Source organism: Cetorhinus maximus, chromosome 6, assembly GCF_964194155.1.
Source record: "Cetorhinus maximus chromosome 6, sCetMax3.hap1.1, whole genome shotgun sequence".
Classification (NCBI taxonomy): Eukaryota; Metazoa; Chordata; class Chondrichthyes; order Lamniformes; family Cetorhinidae; genus Cetorhinus; species Cetorhinus maximus.
In genome coordinates, this window is record NC_135884.1 from 7,537,571 (window position 1) to 7,544,372 (window position 6,802).

At 51.1% G+C, this 6,802-nt stretch overlaps 1 protein-coding gene across 1 annotated transcript in view; it reads right to left on the reverse strand.

Moving 5' to 3' along the window:
* LOC144681501 (uncharacterized) overlaps window positions 1–6,387 on the reverse strand; it is a 57,433-nt gene extending 51,046 nt beyond the window's left edge. The window contains exons 1-3 of the mRNA XM_078543133.1: window positions 6,265–6,387; window positions 4,555–4,903; window positions 34–115 (exon numbers count right to left, since the gene is read on the reverse strand). The gene's annotated coding sequence lies outside the window, so the exon portion shown is untranslated. The remainder of the gene's footprint in view (window positions 1–33; window positions 116–4,554; window positions 4,904–6,264) is intronic.
* Between the last annotated feature and the right edge of the window lie 415 nt (window positions 6,388–6,802).

A 6,802-nucleotide genomic window follows, 5' to 3' on the forward strand; every position in this document is an offset into this window, starting at 1 on the left:
GATGCTGGAAATCCAAAACAAAAACAAAAATACCTGGAAAAATTCAGCAGGTCTGGCAGCATCTGCAGAGAAGAGCACAGTTGACGTTTCGAGTCCTCATGACCCTTCAACAGAACTAAGTAAAAATAGAAAAGGGGTGAAATATAAGCTGGTTTAAGGGGGGATTGGGACAAGAAGAGCTGGATAAAGGGCCAGTGATAGGTGGAGATAACCAAAAGATGTCACAGACAAAAGGACAAAGAGGTGTTGAAGGTGGTGATATTATCTAAAGGAATGTGCTAATTAAGGGTAGAAAGCAGGACAAGCAAGGTACAGATAGGCCTAGTGGGGGTGGGTTGGGGTGAAGGAATCGAAAAAGGCTAAAAGGTTGAGATAAAACAATGGATGGAAATACATTTAAAAATAATGGAAATAGGTGGGAAAAGAAAAATCTATATAAATTATTGGAAAAAACAAAAAGGAGGGGGAGAAAACGGAAAGGGGGTGGGGATGGAGGAGAGAGTTCATGATCTAAAATTGTTGAACTCAATATTCAGTTCGGAAGGCTATAAAGTGCCTAGTCGGAAGATGAGGTGCTGTTCCTCCAGTTTACGTTGAGCTTCACTGGAATAATGCAGCAAGCCAAGGACAGACATGTGGGCATGAAAGCAGGGTGGAGGCAAGCAACAGGGAGGTCTGGGTAATGCTTGCGGGCAGACCGAAGGTGTTCTGCAAAGTGGTCACCCAGTCTGAGTTTGGTCTCTCCAGTGTAGAGAAAACCACATTGGGAGAAACGAATGCAGTAGACTAAGTTGAGGGAAGTGCAAGTGAAATGCTGCTTCACTTGAAAGGAGTGTTTGGGCCCTTGGACGGTGAGGAGAGAGGAAGTGAAGGGGCAGGTGTTGCATCTTCTGCAGTTGCATGGGAAGGTGCTGTGGGAGGGGGTTGAGGAGTAGGGGGTGATGGCGGAGTGGACCAGGGTGTCACGGAGGGAACGATCCCTACGGAATGCCACCGGGGGGGTGAAGGGAAGATGTGTTTGGTGGTGGCATCATGCTGGAGTTGGCAGAAATGGTGGAGGATGATCCTTTGAATGAGGAGGCTGGTGGGGTGATAAGTGAGGACAAGGGCGACCCTATCATGTTTCTGGGAGGGAGGAGAAGGTGTGAGGGCGGATGCGTGGGAGATGGGCTGGACACGGTTGAGGGCCCTGTCAACCACCATGGGTGGAAAACCTCGGTTAAGGAAGAAGGAGGACATGTCAGAGGAACTGTTTTTGAAAGTGGCATCATCAGATGCGACAGAGGTGAAGGAACTGAGAGAATGGGATGGAGTCCTTACAGGAAGCGGGGAGTGAGGAGCTGTAGTCGAGGTAGCTGTGGGAGTCGGTAAGCTTGTAATGGATATTGGTGGACAATCTATCACCAGAAACTGAGATAGAGAGGTCAAGGAAGGGAAGGGAAGTATCAGAGATGGACCATGTGAAAATGATGGAGGGGTGGAAATTGGAAGCAAAATTAATACATTTTTCCAGGTCCCGACGAGAGCATGAAGCAGCACCGAAGTAATCATCGATGTACCGGAGAAAGAGTTGTGGGAGGGGGCCGGAGTAGGACTGGAACAAGGAATGTTCCACATACCCCATAAAGAGACAGGCATAGCTGAGGCCCATGCGGGTACCCATAGCCACACCTTTTATTTGGAGGAAATGAGAGGAGTTAAAGGAGAAATTGTTCAGTGTGAGAACAAGTTCAGCCAGATGGAGGAGAGTAGTGGTGGATGGGGATTGTTCGGGCCTCTGTTCGAGGAAGAAACAGAGAGCCCTCAGACCATCCCAGTGGGGGATGGAGGTGTAGAGGGATTGGACGTCCATGGTGAAGAGGAGGCGGCTGGGGCCAGGGAACTGGAAATTGTTGATGTGATGTAGGGTGTCAGAGGAATCAGAGGATGTAGGTGGGAAGGGACGGGACAAGGGGAGAGAGAAGGGAGTCAAGATAGCGAGAAATGAGTTTCGTGGGGCAGGAACAGGCTGACACGATCGGTCTGCCGGGACAGTTCTGTTTGTGGATTTTGGGTAGGAGGTAGAAGCGGGCCATCCGAGGTTGGGCGACTATCAGGTTGGAAGCTGTGGGAGGAAGATCTCCAGAGGAGATGAGGTCAGTGACAGTCCTGGAAACAATGGCTTGATGTTCAGTGGTGAGGTCATGGTCCAGGGAGAGGTAGGAGGAAGTGTCTGCGAGTTGACGCTCAGCCTCCGCGAGGTAGAGGTCAGTGCGCCAGACAACAACAGCACCACCCTTGTCAGCGGGTTTGATGACAATGCCAGGGTTGGACCTGAGAGAACGGAGTGCAGCAAGTTCAGAGAGAGACAGATTAGAATGAGTGAGAGGAGCAGAGAAATTGAGATGACTAATGTCACGCTGACAGTTCTCAATGAAAAAGAATGCTGTCTGCAGACTGGTTTCAAATTACACAAAAACCTCTTGGACATTGATGAGAACTGCTAACAATCACACAGGCAAGTTTTAAACACTGCCACCAATTATAACTTGGTAAAAAAAAACATGAACAACCCCTCTGAGTCCACGTATCCCGACATTGCAAATGTTTTCTTAAATAATCTCCTACCCGCCTGCCCGTTGCGCCGACCCGAAGTTCGCACGGGCCCCTCAAAATCGTACACAATCGGCAAGTTAAGGGGCTTAACGAGCCCTTCAATTAATGGTGGGCGAACTGATCGCGCCCACCCACCGAAATATCGCGAGGACGCGCGCTGACGTGTGGGGCTACGCCATCCGCACGTCAGCCAGAAAATCCTGGCCTACATATCCAAAAACTGTCCAAGCTGTGAGGCAAAAGCAGCATTCTGCTCTGGTATTGTTCCTACCACACAAGGCGGTTTGAAAGCAGTGGCTGCTTTCTTGCCTCAGGGCTTCTGGCTCCAATATCCTCAGAGAACTCCCAGCCGAAAGTGGGATCCAGCATCCAGGCCACCCGCCAAAATCCAGGATCATGAGTCAGGGATCAGTGCGGCTTTCCTGGAGAGGGGAGCTAGAAGCCCAGAAATAGTGAGCTAAGTTGTATGTTGGCGGCAGCAGCAGAGACAGCTCTGGGAACTAGGAAGGGGCAAAGCCGAAAGGATCAAAACGAGCTGCCTCGGAGAGCAGGGCAGGGACTTTCCCGTCGGCGAGCGGGGGAGGGGCCCACTTGCCGATGCGTAAAATGACGCGGGGTGACGTCTGGCGGAACTCGCGACGCCACCCCGCGTCATTTGCATCTCCAGGTCGGCGGGGGTCGCAGCCAAGTCAGCTGCGCGCCCGCCGACCTGTCAACGTTCAAAAAACAACTGGAGCAATTAAGTGGACCTGGTGGTGGGCAGGCCGGGAGGGCAGGCAGCCACCTGAAAAAGCACGAAACCTCATCCAGGGGCGGGGTGAGGCTTCATGACTGAATTTTTAAAAATTAACATTCACTTTAACTTAAAGTTTATGTCCATGTCCCAACTCAGGCGACATTGATCACGTGAGAGGACGTGGATGGTCAATGAAATTTTCGACAGGATAGCTTTTTCCCTTTGGGAACCATTCTCCCTGAGGCAGCACTCAGTCTCAGGGAGATCGGAGTTCTTGCTCGCGAAGGAGCGCACTTCCGCATTTGGCATTACCCCCCACGCCCCCACCCCACCCACACAGGGGTCGCATAGCGCTTCCGTGCAGACGCCCTGATCAGGGTACCGCCCGCCCATGCCCACTCCCGCACTTCCCCCCACCACCCCCCTCCCAACGGGGGGAAAATTTTGCCCCAGGAAAATTTCCCTTTCTCCTTTAAGAAACTATAAGTTAGGGACTTCACTGGAGCTTATGTTAACCGCTGCTAACTTCTGTGCCAAGCGAAATGAAACATGAAAATCACCGAGTAAACTTAAAGGCTTTTTGTGGGCGTGTGCGTGATACTTGTGGGCATTTCTTGGCACCGAACGTTTAACAGGTCATACCGTTTCTTTCGGTTTGGACGTTTAAAGTCTTTGTCACTGAGCGGGATCTCTCGCTGAGCTCGGTGAGCCGGTGGCGGACGTGGAGTTGGGAAGTGCATGTGATTAGGTTGGATGATGACGTGCCAGAACCTTGCTGCCTCCCCACCTCCGCACCAAGTAAGTTCTGGGCAGGAACTATCACAGCCCCTGGGTTAAGCTGGGGGGCCATCGGACTGGTTGACCTTGCCACCCCACCCACAATTGAGACCCTTCCGTGGCCAATCGATGACCACGTAAGGGCCTCGCCCTGCCACCACTGGTATTAACCCAGTGACCGGGGGGCCTGTCGCCATGTGGTGTGCACGGCAGGTGAACCTGCCTGGGCTGCTTGTCACCCCTGGGGTGGGGGCCAGGGGTGGTCCATCAATCAAAGGCACCCAAGTACCAGCAGGGATTGGACATTGGGAACGGCGGACGGGGGGGGGGCGCTGAAAGCTGCACCCTGCCCTTGCTGCCCGATTCTCCAGCGCCCTTCAGCCTGCGGCACCCTCCCCCCCCACCGACCCTGAGAACCGCCCGGCCCCTGCCCACACATTGCTTACCTGTGGCCTGGGTCCTCCCTCTGTGATCCCGGGACTCCGGTCCCTGTGCATCCGGCAGCCGTCAGGGCCTCCCCAGTGGCACCAGCTCCGATTGGCTGGCAGCTGTCAGTAGATGAGACTGGGGGGCCCCTGATTCCAGGGGGAAGGCCTGCCGGTGGACTTGTCACTGCCTGACTGGCTTGCGGGTTTTGGCAGGCCTCCTCAAAATGAGACAACGCAGATCTTTCGCAAGCTCTCCAGCTGACAGGCAAGCCCTGTGGCTCCTCAACAAGATTCCAGACACTCTTTTAGTTCTCAGCTCCACTCACTCTTACTGTGCACCAAGCCATTTAACTCTCCGTAGTCTGGTCTGTAATTTTAGAAGTATATAGAAGCGTTGCTGTTTTAAAGTTGTTAATTTCTTTTTTTATGCATACAATTGCCTGGTTATTTGTGAGAAACCTGAATCATATCTTTTGGTCGGGGACAGGTTAGAACTCTGAATTTTCGTTGGACTCAGAGCCTGTCGCAAAGATTTGGCACTTTTGAGTTCAGAACCCATTACAGGGATCAATATTTCTCACCGTGCAGCTTTTTTTACTCAATCATGGGATGCGGGCATCGCTGTCTGGGTCGACGTTCATGGTCCATTCCTAACAGACCCTGAGTAGGGCAATTAGGGACGGGCAATAAATGCTGGCCTAGCCAGCGACGCCCACATCCCATGAATTAATTTTTTAAAAATGTTGCATGGGAGTACGAAAGCTTGAAGGTGACTGTTGAGCACATTCATTTTTCAATTAAAGATTTACATACCTAGAATTTGGAAAAGCCTTAAATTATATTTTGGACAGGATCTTCCGGTCGGCGAGCGGGGGGGGGGTGGGGCCCACTCGTCAACACGCAAAATGACGCGGGATGACCTCGGGTGGAACTCCCAACGTCACCCCGCGTCATTTCCATTTTCAGGTCGGCGGGGGTGCAGCCGAATCAGCTGTGCGCCCGCCGACCTGTCAACGGCCTATTGAGGCCATTGAAAAACTAATGTAAGGTCATTAGTGGACCTGCCCGTCCAACCTTACGGTTGGCGGGCAGGCTGGGAGCCCTGGCGGGCTTCAGAAAAAGCATCAAACCTCATCCACACGGGGCGGGATGAGGTTTCATGAGGTTATTTAAATTTTTATTAAAGGTTTCAGTGAAAGTTATGGACACGTCCCAACTCATGTGATGGTGTCACATGAGGGGACACGTCAGGGAAATTTTTTTATCATTTGTATTAAAAGTTTTAATTCCGAGCCGATCTCCCTGAGGCGGCACTTAGCCCCATGGAGGCCTGTGCGCTCTTTCACGCGCGTGCACGAGAGAGCGCGTTCCCGGCTGAGGGAATGCTTCCTAACTCCTGAGCAGGCGTCACGCTGGGTGGGCCTTAATTGGCCCGCCCACTTAAAATGGCGGCGTGCCCCCATTGGGGGGGGCACCAATCAGAGGCGTGCCTGCTTGCACCCACCCCCGCACTTCCCCCCCACCACCCCGCCACCTGACGGTGGGGGGGAATTTTTCCCCATGTCTCTGGGTCTGGACCGGAAACATAACCACTAGGCTACCACCCTGTTAACTATCTAACTCAACCCCCCCTAAAACCACAAACCAATTAATGAGGTAAATTTTTATGCTAACTTAGCACTAACTAGCAAAAATCATTACCCATTAAATTAAATATCTGTAACTCACCCCAGCTGCTTTTCCTGATCAACAATTGACCAAAACGTATTCAAGACAAAACCTGGCACGAACAATCTCCATCTTTATCATTTTACCACATCTGCTCACACAGAAGAGTAAGGAAATGACGTAGACTGATGTATTCCGGAAGTTTGATCATGTAACATTTACCCACTGTTTACAAATGCTGCCGATGTTTATCTTATTTGTATGTATCATCACCAAGTTCCTGTTTAAAATATCTGACTTCTGGTTTTGTAGTGAAATGAATAATGTAAGTTAAAAATTAAAGAAAGGACACAAAAAGTTAATAATTAACATTCACCCGGAAGAGTGTCCCCTGCGATCACTATCGCTGAGTGAGAAAAAACCAAGAATGGCATCACTGGAAAACCGTGAGTTCATTCACTGGTGAATTCACTGTTAGTTTGAACTACCTGTTCTGAGTTGATTTCAGATGAAAGATGACTACTGGGGGCCCAGGATCGGAGGCCTAACACTTCAGCTTCAACTCAGCAGAGAGAGCGAGTTCCAGTTGATTTTAAGA